Here is a 20,569-nt window from a genome sequence, read left to right on the forward strand (position 1 = left end):
TTGTCCAGGAACATAAAGGTTTTACATGGCAAATTTGGGATTCAAATGTAGCTCTTCCTGTGCTCAGTATAATATACAGCCTCCTGACGATTGCACCAATATTGTAGGTCTCCTAGAACAAATATTATTAATACTTTGTACATGATTCATATTATTATACATTCTTAAAAGCAATACAACTGTTTTCATTTTAAAATGAATGTAATCTGGAATTTTCACCCCTTCACACTATTCTATTTAATTATTTAGGATTTGTATGACCCTACCATAAAATTCACATGTGCTATCCAAAACTCAGAAAGAAAAAAAAATGAATTCCATATAAGCAGTCCAAAAATTAGTATTATCTTGTTTTTCTTTAAATTGTATTCCATTGGTCCTAACAGCCAGATAGGATTCAGTTGCCCAAATACACACAGAGCAGCTCAAAATATTTTAGCAGGAAGTGAAGTAGACAGCTTCCTCTCCCTAGAAGTTTAAAATCTAAAATTCAATATGGGCACTTAACAATGCAAAGAATATTACCACACCCAACCGTGCAAGAAGAAAGTACACGGAATAATAAATATATAAGCAAGCCCATAAATTATCACTAATTTTCATATTTGTCTGAAGTTTTCATTGTTGTGAGCATTGTACACACACACACACACACACACACCCCACACACACACACAGAGCAATTATCACTCAAATCAGGGAGAATCTCAGAAGAAATGAAAGCAAGGGAAAGACTTTTCCCAATAGAGAGACTATTGGATGAAACCTGGGAATGGCTTCCATGAAAGTGGGGTAAGCTTGGTAGAACAAGATGAAGCACATGGTAAGGAGATGGGTTTGGGCAAAATGAAGGGAACCTGAAAGAAGGAAAGAGATTCATTACAGATCCAGGGATCAGATAAAGAGCCCCATAGTAGGGCCAGAGCAGCCTGACCTATATGGAGGGAACACAACTGGAAGCCGCAAGAGATTTCAAGGGGTCAGATAACGTGGGGTGGGTGGCGGAGGCATTGGCCCTGCTCCATCACCTGGATCATCGGGGTCTGAGGTGGAGGAAAGTGGGCCAGTGAGAAGGAGGTGGCCATGGTCAAGTCTAGAAGCTGGTTCCTCAGAAACTAAATCTCTTTATCCACATAATGCCACTTCTTCAGATGAAAAGGACAGAATTAAAATGACGCTAAGACTCCTTTTTCATTTCTTTCAGGTTTTCAGGCAGTAACTCTTGGCATAGAGGGCAAAAATGCAGAGATGGAAGGACGGTGTGGTCAGGAAGGAAGGAAGCCCAGATTATAAAGGGGATGAGTTTTAGTGGTAGAAACTGGCATAAAATACACTCACTATATGTTAATCTCTTCACCATGTTCCTGGTGATATTTTATGTCCATTCTGATGAAAGAAAAATATTCGAACTTCATCTCTCAAATATCATTATTAACAAACTCTATTTCTTTATTCCAGGTCTTGATGAAGACTTATGAACTCAGTCGGCACATTTGCACTTGTTTCCATATCACTTGCAAGAGAGTTTTATTGTCTTTTGAGCAGTTAGGAGGTAAGGATGTGAAGCCAGATGTGCCTCACTCAGTTCAAATTCCAGCTGTTCTGCTTAATTGCTGTGTGATGTTGGGAAGGTGCTTAATGTGTCTAAATCTCAATGTCCTCAACTGTTAAAGGGAATAGTAATAACATCTACCTGCATCACTGCTTTACAGATTAAATAAAACAATGCATGTAAAGCACTTAATATAGTGCTGACAAACAACAGATGCTCAAAGGATATTAAAGACTATAGTTATTTTTCTGTATGCTTTCTTTCCAGATAAATCTCGCACTTTTTTTTTTAAATTTTTTTTTCAACGTTTTTATTTATTTTTGGGACAGAGAGAGACAGAGCATGAACGGGGGAGGGGCAGAGAGAGAGGGAGACACAGAATCGGAAACAGGCTCCAGGCTCTGAGCCATCCGCCCAGAGCCTGACGCGGGGCTCGAACTCACGGACTGCGAGATCGTGACCTGGCTGAAGTCGGACGCTTAACCAACTGCGCCACCCAGGTGCCCCAATCTCGCACTTTTTAAAAGTAAGTTCAAAGTTTATGTTACCTCTGATACCCGAACAAAATACTAAATCCCATCTTCTACAAACAGTGAGGGGTTGAAAAGTAAAAGCTATTGTAGCTGTGACCAGGATTACATGCCCCACCAACATCCAAGCAGAAAGCGGATCCTTCTGTTCATGATCATATAGCAGCAAACACCAAGTTGTCTCTTGGACTGAATGGACTGTTGGCTTCTGAAAGAAGAGATTTAGAAACTATGGATTAATATAAGCGTGCAGAAATTGCTTACCTTGTAAAGCGTGCAGAGGTGTGGTGATGTTTAGTATCTAGTTATTCATCCCTGATGATTTTTATTGCAGCAATAGTCTATTTTAGATAGTTTTTCATCCTACTGCATGACCTGCTAATAAATTGAAGCATTTTCACCTCACTAAACTCAATTTTTAATGACAATAGCCTATTTTGAATACACATCATTGGAATCTCACTCTTGGCGCATAATGAATCCCTCTCTGTGGCCTGCCTAGGACTCTATTAAATAATCTTTGTGAGCCTCACCACAATGGTTTGGTTCAGTATCCCTCCACCATCGAATACATTAAACCCAAAACAAAACACTGTCATACATGGAAGAGTTCATAAAATCCAGCCTGTGAAAGACAGTCAGCAATCTGTCCAAGTCACGTCCTGGACTTTTTGTTTTACAGACTTTCCCAGAATATTGGCTCAATGTTAACAGAGAAGCAGTATATCAAACTTAAAAAGGAAGGGGTTGGTTAGTCTATGGGAGACCAGAGTCTAGAGAGTTGCCCACACCTCTGAGAAACACCAAGTTTGCTAAACTGCTCTTGTCAGTTTAGATTCTATGGCTGATAAAATCACAGGGCTCTACAGTATGCCTACTCAGTCCTTTGGGATTATTACTAAATAGGACCATAAGGTACTTTTTTGCTTTTTGCAGTAACCACAAATGCAAAGACTCCAAAAGCAGTCATTTGCAAACACATTCTTTTACCCTCCAGGTTATGCATTCCTCTTTTTTTTTTTTCTAAGTGAGAATGAAAGAATTTTTAATTCATTGTAAGAATAGTTATTCTCATTTGCCTTGTCTTTTTTTTAAAGAATTATTTCATATTCTTATAAAGTATTATTAAGCATATTTTTGAAGCAAATGATATAGCTTTGGAACTAAAAGATTCTTCACAAAGGAAATTGCTAATCAGAGAATTTTAATAATTTGCTTAAAGTCCCACAGCCAGTGAGAGGTAGATGTGGGAGTAGGATCCTATTCCCCCTCTCCTAAATGCTGGGTTTACACCCTGCCAAGCAGTCCAACTTCAAATAGTGGAGCAATTATAATGTGCCCACATGCTCTGGACTCTCAACTGGCCCCAACCTGTATAGCACCCTTTGCCCTTCTTTCTAGCATTTCCTACCTCTAGTCTGAATGCCTCCTGTTCTAAATAATCAGATGGAATCGCAGCAGTTTCCGCACATTTCACCAGAACAGCTAAAAACATGACTCCTCACAGATATCCTAAAGGCTAAAAGATATTAATAAGGTGTCATGAACACTCCTGATCCACATGAGTACCACTCTCCAACACAGGCAGAAGCAAGAGGAGAGTAACACATATAGAGAAAACGCTGCCGTGTGATGAGGTAGAGGTGCCTCCTGAAGAGGAATCCTGAACTGGGGTCATAGAGTGTGTGCTGCAATAGATGATCCTGACCCTGATCTAAAGGTTGAGTAAGTGTTACCAAGGTAGGGGGCTGGGGTGGGGCACCCCTGTTACAATAACCAGATTTGACTTTTATTCTACCACTAAGTAGCTGTAAACCTCTGGACAAGTTTTACAAATCCCCTGACTTCTTATCTGAAATGGAGTTGTTAATAGTAACTACCCAAAAAGTTTGGTGGGGTATAAATGAATACATAGATGTAATTTCTTTTGAAAGCCTAAGTAGACATCTCATAAATTTTAGCTATGATGTTGTTGTTGATGATGGAACAATATGCTCAAAGACTCAGAGGTAAAATTTGCATAGCATATTGCTGAACATTCCAGGAAAAGCAAATAGTTCAGGTTGGTGGAAAGATTGAATGTAATTTAACTGAAGTGGATTCACTTCTCCTAGCTGTGGTATAAGCAAGAAATTGCACATCATTTCAACTAACCAATATAGTGGAATACTCATTAAAGCTTGCTTTCTCTTCAAAGGCTTGATGGTGGGTTTATGGTGGCCTCCATTAGAAGGCATGTTTGAAGTGGGCACCCGGGTGGCTTAGTTGGTTGAGCTTACGACTCTTGATTTTGGCTCAAGTTATGATCTCACAGTTTGTGAGATCAAGTCTTGCATCCGGCTCTGCTCTGACAGCGTGGAGCCTCCTTGGGATTCTCTCCCTCTCTTTCTGCCCCTCCCCCATTCTCTCTCCCTCTCTCTCTCTCAAAATAAATAAACTTATTAAAAAAAAGAAGAAGAAGGCAGGTGTGAATTTAAGGTAGGTAGCCTTAGTGGAGAGAAAAGATTTAATTTCTAAGAGATAGGTAAAGTGGAGCCCCGGGAATAGTAGGATAGGCAACCAGGGCTGAATATGGAGAACTAGCCTCATACCTGGAAGTAGACCTATAGAAGGTCTATGGCTCCGAAGGTTCCAGGAGCACTGGCCTATAGTACTTCCTCAGAGCCACCAATTAAATGATCTGAAGTTATAGGGCTCAGAAAAAGCTAACTGCAGCTTTTGTCCTGGGGATGACTCTTCCTGGATGGACTGTCCATCATGTTAGTGAAACTTCTAGTCTTTCCCGTGTCTCAGGCCTGGGGCCACCTCATGAGTGTGAACTTGGGTTCAGTGAGGCTTCAAGTCTTAGAGTGCCAGTGAAGGGACTGTTAAGTGGAACTGCTAATTATGACCTGTGGCACAAGTGTGTCCATTTATTAACAAGAGGCAATTCTGTCTAATATGGAGAAATAAGTCATTTATAAATGGAATTGAAATGACTTTTTCCAGATGTCACAGCAAACTTCAGGCAGAATTTGTCCTAGAAGGAAAATATTTTACTCTCAAAGATCTCAGAGCCATGGGGATTGTCCTTTGGCAAGAGAGAATGTCCAATCCAAATTACTTAAAGTCTTCTCCTTTAAAGTTAACAAGATTTCTAACTTCTTTGTCTTCTCCGCCCCCCCCCCTTTTTTTAAGAGAGTAAGCTGAGGAGAGGGGCAGAGAGAGAGAGAGAGAGGATCATAAGCATGGAGCCTGATGTGGGGCTCGATCCCACAACCCTGGGATCATGATCTGACCTGAAATTGAGTTGGACACTTGATTGACTGAGCCACCCAGGTACCCCAAGATTCCTAAATTCTGGCAAAGTTATGTGCTATAGACTGAATGTCATGTCTCCCCAAAATTTATACACTGAAACCTAATCCTCAATGTGATGGTATTAGAAGGTGGGGCCTTTAAGAGGTGATGAGGTCATGAGGGTACAGCCCACATCAATGGGATTAGTGCCCTTGTAGAAGACATCCAGAGAGTTCCTTTGCCCCCTTTCCATACTTGAAAATACAGTGAGAAGAGGGAGACCTATGAAGCAGAAAGCCAACTCTCATCAGACCCAGCATCTGCTGATGCCTTAATCTTGGACTTGCCAGCCTCTAGAACTGTGAGAAATAAACATTCGTTGTTTCAGCCCCTCCCACCCAGTCTATGGTATTTTTGTTACAGTAGCCTGAACTGACTAAAACACTGTCTGAGTTAGAAAAGAAACACCAAAACAGAATATGACTGGAGTGCTCTTGTGTCCTTTCTGAACCTTTGCACCCAGGGTACAAAACCACTCAGGGATCCGATGGCACGCAAAGCGCTTCCACTGTGACCCACCTCCACTCACACTCCAGGCAGATGGGAATTCAGAAGTGCCCTTCCCTCCTGTGCTTCCCTCCGCTGTTCATCCCTGCCACATCTCTCATAAGGTTGTTAGGCTTCCCAATCCTGCTTTATCTTAAACTTCAAATAGACTCCTCTGCCTGCCCCATAGGACACTCTAGTGCTTGCTGGCTTGCAGGTATTGTATTGAGCCATTTTCATTTAATGAGCAGGATGTGTTCACATAGCGATTCACTGCATTATAAAAGCCTTTATTAATCACTCCATGGTGCCATAAAATGACAGGCATTTGGTTCCCAAAGCAAACACTACAAACCAAGAACCTTAATATAGAGGTGGATATAAAATTATAATAGCCAAGTGGCAAGTCCTTGGTGCATTTAGAGGATCACAAGAGGATAAAAAGAGCTTCTGGTGCCTCTCTAATTGTTTTTAAATTTTTATTTATGGTCATATTAAGCAGTTCCCTGAGAGCTCGAGCCATTTAAATTATGGTGATTCTTTCTGAAGGCTTTTAACGGTAAGGAAATTGGGAATTAGTCCCTTTTCTGAGGAGACACAGGTGCCTGAGTATTTCCTAGCAGACAATGTTCTTTCAAACTTGCTGAGTGGATGAGTTATCAGCAGTTTGCAACCTTCAGCATGCTTCAGAATCTCCTGATGAATTTAATAAACTCATGTTGCTGAGCCCCACTTCTAGAGTTCTGATTCAGTAGGTCTGGAACAGGACTTGAAAACATGTAAACATTCCTTGGTGATGTTGATGCTGCTGGTCTAGGGACCACACTTTGAGAATTACCATTATAGAATATACTTTGAGCTAAATGCACCAGGCCATCTGTCATTGTTGGGTAGGGTTTAAAAAGGTATGGCTCCTCCAAGAAGCACGTCAGTCCCTTCATTGTCTTTTTCTCAGTAAGAAAGGCACACTAATCCCACACTATGCTCCTCAAGTTGCTTATGGATTAGATGCTGTTTAAGGTGAAAAAATGAATGTTTGTTCTAGTTGTTACCATGCAGTAACAATATATGCATGGGGCTGGGCAAAGGGATTGCATGGCATTTGTTCTGGGTCACTCAGAAATATGAGAAAATAATTACATTGAATTTTCAAGCAAATCCAGAGATGTTTTTCTCCAGTAAGTCCATACTTCGTATATACAGTTGACCCTTGAGCAACTTAGGTTTGAGCTGCATGGATCCACTTATACACGGATTTTTTCGGTAAATACTGTACAGTACTATAAATGTATTTTCTTTCATGATTTTCTTAGCATTTTCTTTTCTCTGACTTTATTAAAGAATATAGTGTATAAAATCTGGGTTAATTATATATATAATGTACAAAATCTGGATTAATTGACTATTTACATTATCCACGAGGCTTCCAGTAAACAGTAGGCTAATGGTAGTCAAGTTTTGGGGGAGTCAAAAGTTATACTCGATTTTTGACTGTGCAGAGGTTGGCACCCTAACCCTTGCATTGTTCAAGGATCAAGTGTATTCCATTTCAGAATGAGCAAAGAATAACCATATATAATGTCAGTAATGAAGTTGCAGTAAAGGAGATTTTCTTTATGCCTAAACTGTAGCATCTTTTGATTTCATTTCAGCCTATTCTCTAGCAATAGATTATGGTTCTTCCCCAAAGAATTGTTATTATATATGATATTTCTATTATATCACACTTTAGGATGTTGTCTTAGGATAACATCTTTTATATTTGTTAATTTCTTAGGCTTAGGTTATTAATTTAATTTCTCATATTGGTTGTACTGAAATCCATTAATTTTTAACCTTTAATTTTGAAATAATTTCAAACATACAAAAAAGTTACATACAAAAAAGTTGCAAGAATGGTACAAAGAACTTTCATATAACCTACACTCAGATTAGCCAGTTCAACATTTTCCACATCTCTCTCTCCATATATACATATATATATATATGTATATATACATACACATATATATATGTATATATATACATATACGTATATACATATATATACAAGATTTTACCCCTCAAGATTATCCCTCAAGATTTTAGTGTTAATTTTCTAAAAATAAAGACAGTCTACTACATAGACACGGAACAGCCATCAGCATCAGAAAATTAACTTTGATAGTTTACCACCATCAAATTTATAGAATCCATTCAAATTTTACTAATTTTTCCAATAAGATACTTTATAAACTGAGGATTTCAATCTAAGATTGTTGTATTTAGTTGTCATGTCCTACAACTTGGAATAATTCTTCAGTCTTTCCTTGTGCTTTATGTACTTAATATTTTTTAGGTGTTTAAGACTCATATTTTGTGGGCTAGTCTTCCATCTAAATATGTCTGCTTTCTCCTCGTGATTAGATTCCAGGTATGCTTTTTGGCATGAATACCATGGCAGTGACACCGTGCTCTCCTCGGAGTATCACATAACGACGTACATGATGTCAGTTTGTTCCATTCTCAGTGCTGTGAATTTTTTGCCATTTGGTTATGGTTATGTCTGCCAGTTTTTTTGGTACTATTTATTAATAAGTTATTAACAAGTATTTTGATAGGATATACATTGACACTATCGATATCCTGGTTGTCATCAAACTATCACCAGCTAGTTTGGGCATGCATCAATGATTTTCATGCCTGAACAGTGACAATCAATTTCCTTAATTAAAATTCATGGGCTTTATGGGAAAAGGGGGCTAGGAAATGACTCTAAAACAATGATCAGTCCTTGAGTTTACAGTCTAAATGGGAAGGTAAGAAATAGATGCAGGTGTAGGAAATGAGCTATGAAGTATCAGGCTGGCGGTCAGACCGAAGACCTGTAACTACTGACAAAAGTGTGACATGGAGGAGTAGTTTGGGTCTCAAGCTAGTGGGACTGTGAGGAAGATGTAGCCCTGGGAGGAGAGGGGTTGCTGAGGCAAAGGCAAAACATGAGAAGTAGGAATGTGAAGCTGTCACGGCAGAGGTTTTTGTAGGAAATCTGGGGGAAATAAGAAAAAAAATTTTGAACTGAAAACCTGTTGCGTTGATTTTCAGGAATAACTGCTTCGACCAAATCCATGAAATAATCAAATAAGAAACAGTACTGGAGGGGCGCCTGGGTGGCTCAGTCGGTTAAGCATCCAACTTCGGCTCAAGTCATGATCTCGCGGTCCGTGAGTTCGAGCCCCGCGTCAGGCTCTGTGCTGACCGCTCAGAGCTTGGAGCCTGTTTCAGATTCTGTGTCTCCCTCTCTCTCTGACCCTCCCCTGTTCATGCTGTCTCTCCGTCTCAAAAATAAATAAACGTTAAAAAATTAAAAAATTAAAAAAAAAAGAAACTGTACTGGAAAATCTTAAGTCCTACAGTAGTTTCTGCCCTTCTAATAACCAAGAATACATTTTATTATCTCTCTCGCAAATTCCTGAAATGTTACTATTGACCATCATTTGTTATCTGCATGAAAAGTAATGTTATCATTCAAAGGTGATTTTTTTTTTTTTAGTCCTGCAAAAGCAAAGAATTTTGATAGTTTAGTTAATCTAAGCAGTTTTATCTCGGTACAAACTTTGATTTTATTGAGTTTTTTGAAATATTAAAAATAGCTTGAGGATTCTCATTGTTTGTGGACCCTTAGAAGTTGTACATACTCATTTAGTTTAATAATTGCATAGTATAGATAAGGAAATAAGAGGCTCAGAAAAGTTAAATAACTTGCCAAAGGTCACACAGTCATTGACTAAACCAGTCTTGACATGAATCCAGAACCTGCTCCTTTGTCTTTCTTTCTAGTTGAGAGCTTTATTATGCACTAACTTGTGTTCTTTTCTTTTTTTCTCTTTTGCACTATTCCTTTCCACCCAAGATTTTAAACTGTTGAAACAAGGGAAAGTCATCTTCTTTTTGAATAATGATGATAGCAATATGTGTATATTATTCCTAAAGAGAGTCGGTACTAAATGCTTTCTAGACATGGCTCATTTAATCCTTCTAACAACTCTGTGAAACCGGTATTAGGAGTCTCACTTTACAGATACAGAATCTGAGCTTTATGAAGGGTAAGTAATTTGCCTTCAATTATGCAGCTAGTAAAGAGCAGAACATGGGTTTAACTCCAGATCCAGTCTTCTCCAATGCCTTTGTTCTCTACCAGCTAAACTGCCTCTAAGGGTACTCATAATTCTACATTCCCTAACACAGCCAGGTGGCCGAGTCTGATGATTTTCTAAGGTCCCTTACGATGCCCAGCTCTTAGAAAGACATAAAAGTCATAAAAGCATGGGTATTTGTTTTCTGAAAACAATAAGGTACTGCAAAATATGTTAAATGTATCAAAGTGAACATATGAAAAGCTCCTCTAATTATTTTTATAAGACAGTTGGAAATATATTGAATCAGAGAATCTTCACATTTCATAAGAAGTTTAACATTCATCTTCTTGTTTATTTCTCCTTATCAATTTTGTCCTTTGCAGGCAATTTTCCCTACAGGCAATTTTCCAGCAAAAATATCCCTCTTCACTTGGAATTATTTTGCTCATCTGTAATGCCTCAAGGGTAATGTTGGACATCTTTAATCAACACATCACTTCTCTTGAGGTTTTGAATGGTCACCATTCAGAAGCAAGGGGACCAGAGGTGGGGCCTCAGGGACCACCAGAAGAGTAGGAAATCTCACACAGAGGCTTGACCCGTGCTATTAGGCAACTTTGCGACCTTAGTGGTCATTGACATGTTAGCAAACATTGGGCTTGAGAGAAGGGATGACACCAAAGCTGTGTGGGAATGAGAGAGCTGTTGGCAAATGCAGGATCGCTTGGCAGGAAGAACGTCAACTGAGATATTGATGGTGCCCCTACATATTTAATTGAATGCAGGGAATTTAATCCTGAGACATCTTGAGTCAGAGCTCACTCTCCTGTTTCCTGTCGGATTTGGCAGTGCCCTGGTCTGTTATTGAGACTGTGCCCCGGGGAAAGGAGAGGCTTCAGGGGGGAGGGGACACATCTGCCTTCACGTTCAGGAGTTGTCATTAGCCCGACAGAGGCCAGACCCAGAGTACGAAAAGCTTTTCTCCCAGTTACCGATGCATCCTCCAAGGCAGGCTTTTTCCTCTTTTTCCTTTCTTTTCCCGGTTTTTACTTTTGTTTTCTTTTTAACATTTGCTTTAGATATGCTACACCGTGTAGTGGTTTTAACCCTAGTCATGCATTAAAATCACTCTTCTGTATTGTTGGACTTTTTTAACCACATGAATTTATTATTTCAAAAAAATCAAGTCACGCCGGGGCACAGAAATTTTAATTTAATTGCTCTGGAATGGGGCCTCGGCACCAGGACTTTCAAGCTCTCCAGTTGGTCCCAATGTAAAGCCTAATGTGATTCTCAGCCTGGGACCCCCAGAGGTCCTCAGGAACTACTTTGAATATTTCAAAGAGCCCAAAGACAGTCATCTATTTTACCCATAATACACTTCCTCCAGTTAACACTGAATCTCTTTGCTCTTGGCTGGAACTAAATCAACACCTGATATAATAGCTTATCACTTTCTGATGCCAAACTTTGATAAGCAGAGTTTCGTAAAATAAAACTGAAATGGGAAATTAATTATTACTTTATAAATACAGTTTTTATGTGGGTAAAATCTTTCAAAAATTGAGTATATCATGAGAGAAAGTAAATAAAAGGGTAATTTCAGGTGATAAAATTGGGAAGCAATCTGATAAAGTTATCTTTTAGGCTGGTGTTAGCCTTCAAACACCCAACAACAAATAAGTAAAAGGCGTACCAGAAAGGCACTGGCTGGCAGGCCGAAGCCAGCAAGGGGATTTTATATTTGTCCTGGATAATGAGCACTCGGCTATGCAGAGGATGACGTTGGTGATCTTTGTGAATTCACCTGCATTCTCCTGCTGTAGGCAACCTAAGTCTCACAGCATCTCCCAATCGCCCCATCTCGCTTCTATCAATCCCATTAGGACCAGACCCTTCAAGACCTGTCTGAGAAAAATCACAGAAGGAAGCACTAGAGATTATTTCTATTGTCTGCCAAGTTGGTCTCTTGCTATCATCCGGAAATGTTTAACATAAGTGAATCTTTAATTAACTTCAAAAAGTGCCTGTGCTTGGTTTCAGGTATGTAAACATGGCAGGACAAAAGTCACTAATGTTTGGCAAGGGGAGTTCTGAAAACATCAATTAGAACGAGTTGGTATGAACACCCGATGAACACCCACCTCGACAGTAGGAACGAAATTAGTGCTAATTATGAGTATCCCTCTTACTTCACCAAACATTTGTTCATGATTATACACTGGGAAGTGAAATCAAGTACATTTTTTGCTTGTATTTTATTTATTCATACATTTAACAAATATTTAAAGAGAATATACCATGCACTAGATACTGCTCCCAGCATTAGAAATAAAGAAATAAGCAAAATAAGCAAAACTTACTATCCCCATGAAGCTTAGATCTTGAAAGGGACTGTAGATGTTGGAAGTCACTACCAGTCAAGAAGAGTGCATGCAAAACAGCTGTTACTTAAAACTCTGTATTAAAACATTTGTAATTCAGACTTCTAAAAAAAATACCTCCTTTGCATACAGAAAACTAAAGTATTCCCTCCAACCCTTCACAAGAATAGTTTTAATTCACAGCTTCCCATTGCTCGAAACGATTAAATCGAAATCCAACTAAGAGCCAAACATAATTTTAGGTTCTTATGTTCTCCATCCCCAACAGTTTACAACTGAGCATTTACTAGCTGGGAGCTTGGGTCATTCAAGTAGACCTTGCTTCTTTAGCGATGATAAGCGAGACAATGCGCTGTGTTTATGGACTTAGAGGTGAGAAGAGAAAGAAAAGCTCTCTTAGGAAATCTGAAAAGGAGTTTGGAGACCAGTAAAGAAATTCAGAGGACATCAACATTCAAATCAGATACTGCCATGTAATAAATATTTGCTGAATATTTCGTTGGGCAGCTAGATTCCATAGATAGGGTGACATTGTGTCTCTTAAGACGTTAGCACTTTGTATGTACAATTGTACTGTATAGGATACATTTCAGCTCTCATTTCCAATTGGTAATCCCTTGAAAAAAAATCGTATAATGTGTCTGTGGCTGAGTGTAAAATTATCTTGGGTAGAGCCTCTGTGAGAGTATTGAGGCAAATGCTAATTGTGCCACCTTCTTGGCTTGAGTGTTTTTCAAGGAACAGTTATAAAGCCTTTAAGGCAGAGAAAGTGATCGAGAGTCAGAAAGTATGCTAGCAGTTGAAACCCTACTCTTGAGATAAGAGCTACCTTGCCTAAAATACAGTGAATGGCAGCCTCAGGACAAAGGATTAATGTGAAGAGGTACAGCCACACGTCTTCTGAAAGCCCTACACCATTGCCACATTGTTCTGAGTATTTATAAAAAGTAGTTTTCCAGGAGTAGGGACTTGTCAAAGGAAGTTAAATGTTCACTTCATAATGGGGGTTCCATGAAGAATTACTGAGGAAGTGAGAATACTTTTTCTTAAACAAGCCTCCTTCTGTTTAAAATTTTATTTTAAAGTGAAGAAAAGTATATATGTCTTGATGCTTTAGAAACAGATGTAGTGTAAATAATACAAATTTTAGTCAGATAATAACAGAGGCTTACAAATTTGGCAAAAAATAGGAGACTATCTTTTCTTTGAAGTGTCTTCCCACAGAAATGTCAGACAAATGTAGCAATCAGTTTTACCTGGACACTTTAAAAACACTTAATCTCACTGCCCTTATATTAATTCAACACACAAACATTTAAGTTGGTGTCCTGCAGAATGACAAATTCATAGGATATGATCCCTTACACGAATAAAAAAGTAGCATTGACCACATTGAAGCATGAAAAGGACTGCCAGAGAAAAAAACAGAACGCATTTAAGAATTTTTTTTTTGAGAGAGAGACAGGGCGCAAGTGAGGTGGGGGGGGGGGCAGAGAGAGAGAGAGAGAGAGAGAGAGAGACAAGCAAGGCTTACCTAAAGCGGGGCCCGTGCTCACCCAAGCAGAGCTTGAGCTCACTCCATGCAGAATTTGAACTCACAAACGGTGAGGTCATGATCTGAGCCGAAGTCAGATATTTACTGAGCCACCCAGATACCCCAAGAACACCAAATATTGTAAGAGACACTCTTATACTAACAATTTTTTGCTGTTTATCTGAAATTCAAATATAACTGAACATTCTGTATTTTTATCTTATTTTTTATTTTATCTTATTTTTTTTAGCATTCTCTGTTTTTATTTGCTAAATCTGGCAAGCCTAAAAGGGTACATCCAAATTAAAAAGCAAATTACCAGAACTCCAATTTTTTTAAACATTTGAAAAAAATATTCAACTAGACTCTCTCCTGAAATGCTCCCAAGGTGCTATGGACTGATGTCTGCCCCTCCCAACTTATATGTTGAAGCCTTAACCCCCAATGGGACTGTATTTGAAGATAAGGCTTTTAGGAGACAATTAGGTTAAATGAGGTCGTAAGAGTGTTCCTAATCCAACATAATTAGTGGCCTTATATAAAGAGAAAAAGACATCTCTCTATCGGCACACCTGCCACACGAGCACTGCACAGAAAGGTGGCCATCGAAATCCAGGGAGAGAACCTTTCCCAGACCCTGACCGTGCTGGCACCCTGATCTCAGATTTCCACTCTCCAGACTGTGAGAAAATAAATTTCTGTTGTTTAGGCCACCAGTCTGTAATATTTTGTCATCATCACCCAAGCTCACAAAGACACAAGACCCACTGCACTTCCCCTTGTAGTTATCATCACCCCTGGACCTGCTGTACTTCCCAGATTTATTTCCCCAGCAGATCCTGACCTCCATGGCAGCAGGGAGGGCAGAGGGTGCCTGCCTGGTCTTTTGCTGTGTGCTTAGCTGAATGCACAGTGCCTCTGGCTTGTAATGGGGACTGAGTGAATACCTGTCAGCTAAAGGAATACTGTATGAATTAAGTGACTAGAAGGGCAGACAAAAACAATGTGTTCACCATTGCCTAATGTATAGAATTGTTGAATTATTATGTTGTACACCTGAAACTAATATAACATTGTATGTCAAGTATACTTCAATTATTTAAAAAATACGCCCACTGCAATGTTATTTATAATAATAGTTGAAACATTAAGAAAGATCTAAATGTCCAAAATTAGGAGAGTGTTCAAATAAATTAATTACATTAATAAAAGTACAATCATATGACAATATATCATGTAGTTGTTAAAAAGAGTCTTACAAATATTACTTTTAATGGCATGATAAAGGTCACATAAAGTCACATTAAGATAAAAATAGGATATATATGTACCTACACACACACACACACACACACACACACACAGGAATATTTGGGAGTAAATGCAATTTTTTTCTTTTCTTTTAGAGAGAGAGGGAGAGAGCCTGTGCCCGCACCTGCTCACCTTGGGAAAAGGCTAAGCCTGGTTGTCCAGAGATTTCCAAAGAGAAATAATATTGGGATTGTCTTCAGTGGAACATGGCAGGATAGGGAGTGAGCATTAATACTACCATTGTTTTGGACTGCCAGCTCACCATGATAATAAAGTGCATACTGACTTTTAGTTGTTTATTTTTAAAGCAATTTTTTTAAGTTTATTTATCTTGAGAGAAAGAGAAAGAGTGAGGGAGGGACAGAGATAAAGGGAGAGAGAGAATCCCAAGCAGGCTCCATGCTGTCAGCACAGAGCCCCACAGGGAGATATATTTCACAAACCGTGAGATCATGACCTGAGCCTAAATCAAGAGCTGGATACTTAGTCAACTGAGCCACCCAGGTGCTCTGGAGTAAATGTAATTGTTAACGATGGTTATATTCAGATAGTCAGATAAGATTATTTTTTCATTATGTTTTTCTTTACTTTTCAAATTTACTACAAGAATTATGGCTGCTTTATAATCAGGAAGAAAATTAGTAGTCATTTGGCATGAGTCATATGGATTGAAAAATTATATTTGCAAAATTTTTATAGCAGGGAAAACAAAGATAAGTTGGTCAAAGTCATTATTCATGCAGGATTCAGAAAAACCTTATAAACTCCACTGAGAAAACACCTCAGTAGTGAGATTAAACTAAGTTACACCATAAAGAAAGCCTTTATGGTCAGGAATAGTCATGTGAACAGATAATGTCATTATTTGTAAGGACTAAGGCAAACCCATGTAGTAGGGATCTGGGGCAGAAAGGAAAGACCTTGAAGTGGATGCCATTGCTGCCCTGTCAAGATTCCCTTCTTCAGCCTGTTGTATCCAGCTTACAGCTGCTGTGAGTTTGGGCTGCTGGAGGTTCAAGGCTGCCTTCTTCCCTGGTGAATTTCCTTTCACAATATTGCAGCCTCCCCTCCTGGATGAGAGGGGCACCAGCATTGTCGAGAAGCTGCAGTGGCTGTCCCATGTAGGTGAGGATTAAAAGGATAGGAGATCCTCCTATAGCACTGTGCTCCTTGATAGCAATGGGGATGATAGGACCTCAGAATAGCACAGGCCAGATGGCCAGAAGCAAGGTGGGCATGATTATCAAAGTGCACAGCAGACGGACTAACAGGCTGTGTTCAAAGAGACCCATGGAGCTACCTAATGGAAAATGGTGTTCCCAGAATGAGATTGATGGACAAGTCAATAGGGGTCTTGCTTAATGTATATCAGCAATCAAGATATATCATGAATAGATGAACAGAACACTAAGGTCTACCCACTCAGTGGAAAATCATGATCCCTTCATCAGTTTACAGACTTTAGCTAGTTCTTAGACCCATAACCTATTGCTTCCTAACTTGCAACACCATGGAAACTGTATAAAGTAGTGTTTCCCTCCTTCTACAATGGGGCCAATGGCCATTTACTGAAATAAAGATACACTGGGGAAAGTGGGCTGTTGATTCAGGAATCTGAGTTGACTATGATACCTAAGGGCACAGAGTACCATCATGGATCCTCCTGTTAGAGAAGAGCCATATCTGGGTCCAGAGTTCTAGGCTGGGTCCATCTCATAGTGGGTGCACAGGGTCCATGAATCTACCCTGCGGTTATTTCCTGGCTTGCTAAATTTATAATCAGCATACGTGTACTTAACGTTTGTGAAAACCCTCACAATGATTTGTAGATAAAGAGCTGTTACAGTGGGAAAAACCAAAATGAATACCCCCTGCAATTTCTAAGGTAATACATCAAAAACAATATTATATTCCAGATGGAAAGGCAGAGATTGGTACCATCCTCAAAGACTTAAAAGGTAAATGGATCATGGTCTTCATCAGCTCCATTTAATTCATTAGTCATGAAATGACTGTGGACAGAATGACTCAGCCATTGATGTAAGTCAGCTGCTAACCACCACCTCTAAACATCATAACCAAAGAGCTTGGAAAATCTTTTCCAGGATGGAGTGAATTTCATGTGGGAAACAACTGGATATGAGTGGTGTAAGGGATAGAGTATCATAGATGCTGTTGGTGCCCTGGCAGTATCCCTTTTTTCCAGGCCAGTGCACTTATCCCACAGCTAGTGTGAGTTGATCTGCTAATGGCTCACAGGTACCCCTTTACCTGGAAAACTGCCCTTGATAAATGGAAATTATCACTCCTGAGAGGTATTTTTCAGTTAAGTGCAGTGAAATCTATTTCGTGGGATCATCTCTTAGCATGAAGAGAACAGAAAAGTGGTCATTTCTTTCGGTGAAATAAAAACTAATTCATTTCTCTATTTATTTAGCAATAACTTCCTAAACACAGATTAGAGCCAATCATTTGTGTTACCTGTTCCAGATCCAAGAGGGAATCAGACTATCTCCTGTCTTTCAGAACTTACACTTTAGGGTCATGTCTGAGTCTCCCTCCATTTGCTGGAAAGGTGAGAGCAGGGTGTGCTTCTGGACACAGATGGGAGAAAACGGTAGCTTTCTGAAGGGAGGGTTAAAGAGTAGTTTTCCCTAGTACAAGCAACAAGTGGGTGCACCATCTGTAGAAAATTTCAAACAGTAATAAAAACCAACTAAAAGGGGGCGCCTGGGTGGCTTAGTCGGTTAAGCTTCCGACTCAGGTTATGATCTCACAGCTGGTGGGATAGAGCCCCATGTCAGGCTCCTCACTGAATAAATAAATAAACTTAAAAAATTGCTTAAAAAAAACAACTAAAAGTCAGTATGCACTTTATTATCATGGTGAGCTGGCAATCCTAAACAATGGTAGTGTTAATGCTTACTCCCTACCTCCCATACGCCACTGAAGAGAATCCTAGTATTATTCCTGTTTGGAAATCTCTGGGCAACCAGGCTTAACCTTTCCCCAAGGTGAGAGGTCACAACAGCTTCCATCACCAAGGAAGGAGAGAAGTGGTTAGAAGGAGAGGTTTAGAGCCACCAGTCCCAAAATAACCTTGAGTGTCCACCCCTGAGTGTCTCCAGGAAAGCAGGCGCAGTTCATTATGATTAGACTCTAGCTTTTGTGTGGGGGCAGGGCAGGGAGTGAGGATCGTTGAGGCAGCACACAATGAATTTGCCTCACTATAAGCTTGTGTATTTTATCTAGAGTAGGATGCTTGGGGAAAAGTAGAAGAGAATGAACGAAAAGGGAGAGCAGAATCAAACCCCTTCTGCGAGTCAGAGCAGTTTGACTTCAGTGAGCTCTGAGAGAAGAGTTGATCTCTTAACCTGTGCTGGCAAAGATTTAAAGTCACTTATATTGGCAGGGAGAGTCAAAAGACCAACTGTTCATTCCTAGGGATTTGGAGGTAGTAACTTGCTTAGATTTTGTCAGTAAAAAGAGATAATTAAGGTTCTAAACAACTACAGACTTCTTCCTATTCAGCGAGCTTACAAAACAAGGCTATGAATTTTAAAACCTTTACAACTTACCTGAGGAATTAATATTCTCCCATCCACAATAGTCACCATAATGGGATAGAAAATGAAAAGTGACCAAATGCATTACTTTTCAACCTTGAATTTCATCATGCTCTAATTTTGTAGAGTATTTATTATACTTGATTAAGGGAGATTTAAATAATATGGGTTATATTTTATGTGTTGGGTGAATTTTTCATAGATGAAACTTCTCTTCAGAGGCCTAGGAATAAGAACAAAAGAAAATAAAAAGGTTACTTGGCAAAACTTAGTATTGACCTGCATTATTCAATACTGTAGCCAGTAGCCACATTCAGTTATTTAAATTTATAAAAAGCAAACTAAACTAAAAATTCAGTTGATTGGTTGCTCTCACCACATTTAAAAAAGATTTTTGTTTTGAAACAATTTAGGGCTTACACAGAAGTTGCAGAAATAGTACAGAGAGTTCCCATGGATGTTTCTCCCAGTTTGCCTCAGTAATATCTTACATAACCATAGGATAATTATCAAAGCCATCAAATTGACGGTGGTACGATACTATTAACTAAACTACAGACACCATTTGGGTTGTTACCAGTTTTAATATGCACATTTGGCGGGCGTGGGGGGTGTATAGTTCTATGACATTTTATCGTGCATATAGATTTGTAGAACTATGATAATCATCAAGATCATCATCAACCGTTTCACCATCCCTTCATAGTCCTGCCCTCCTGCCAACCCGAACCCTTAGCAAACACTAATCTGTCATTCATCAGTATAATTCTGTCATTTTGAGAAGGTAACGTGAATATAATTGACTTTTCATTATGCAGCATAATGGATATCCAACATGCTGTTGCAGTTTGTTTCTTTTATCACTGAGTAGTATTCCATTGTATGGACATCTTAGTCCATTTGGGCTGCTGTAACAAAATGTGATAGACTGGATGGCTTATAAGAAAGCAGAAATATATTTCTTATAATTCTGGAGACTGGAAATTCTAAGATCAAAGTGTCTACAGATCGGGTGTCTGGCAAGAGCCCACTTCCTGGTCCATAGACAACCATCTTCTTGCCATGTCCTCACATGCTGCAAGGGGTAACAGAGTTCTATGGGTTCTCTTTTATAAGGGCATTACTCCTATTCATGAGAACTCCACCCTCATGACCTAATCACCTTCCAAAGTCTCCACCTTCAAATACCATCACATTGGACATTAGGATTTAACATATGAATTTGAAAGCTGGGGGTTCACATTCATTCTGTAGCAATGGATGTAATATAATTTGTTTATCTGTCCACCTACTGAAAGACATTTAAGTTGTTCTAAGTGTTTTTTTTTTATTTTTTCAATGTTTATTTATTTCTTTTGAGAGAGAGAGAGAGAGCACATGTACAGGGGAGGGGCAGAAAGGGAAGGAAAGAAAGAATCCTAAGCAAGCCCTGGGCTGTCAGTGCACAGCCCGAGGCAGACTCAATCCTATGAACCCGTGAGATCATGACCCAAGCCAAAATCAAGAGTTGGATGACCAGCTGACTGAGCCACCCAGGCATCTCTCAGGTTTTTTTTTTAATATGAAATTATTGTCAAATTGGTTTCCATACAACACCCAGTGCTCATCCCAACAGGTGCCCTCCTCAAAGCCCATCACCCACCCTCCCCTCCTTCCCACCCATCCTCATTTTTTGATTTACAAATAAAGCTTCTATGAACATTCATGTTCAGGTTTTGTGCTGATTTTCTGTCTGGTGGTTTATCAATT

At 39.3% G+C, this 20,569-nt stretch overlaps 1 long non-coding RNA gene across 5 annotated transcripts in view; it reads right to left on the bottom strand.

Annotated features, from left to right (window-relative positions):
• Window positions 1-1,974: 1,974 nt before the first annotated feature.
• The window catches only part of LOC102900392, an 89,531-nt gene continuing 70,936 nt past the window's right edge, over window positions 1,975-20,569 (bottom strand). For all 5 annotated transcript variants that reach the window (XR_006598258.1, XR_006598260.1, XR_006598261.1 and 2 more), the window contains 2 exons: window positions 11,722-19,043; window positions 1,975-2,290 (listed from right to left, as the gene is read on the bottom strand). This is a non-coding gene — a long non-coding RNA (uncharacterized LOC102900392). The remainder of the gene's footprint in view (window positions 2,291-11,721; window positions 19,044-20,569) is intronic.

This window comes from Felis catus, chromosome B2 (genome assembly GCF_018350175.1).
Source record: "Felis catus isolate Fca126 chromosome B2, F.catus_Fca126_mat1.0, whole genome shotgun sequence".
In the NCBI taxonomy this organism is placed as follows: Eukaryota; Metazoa; Chordata; class Mammalia; order Carnivora; family Felidae; genus Felis; species Felis catus.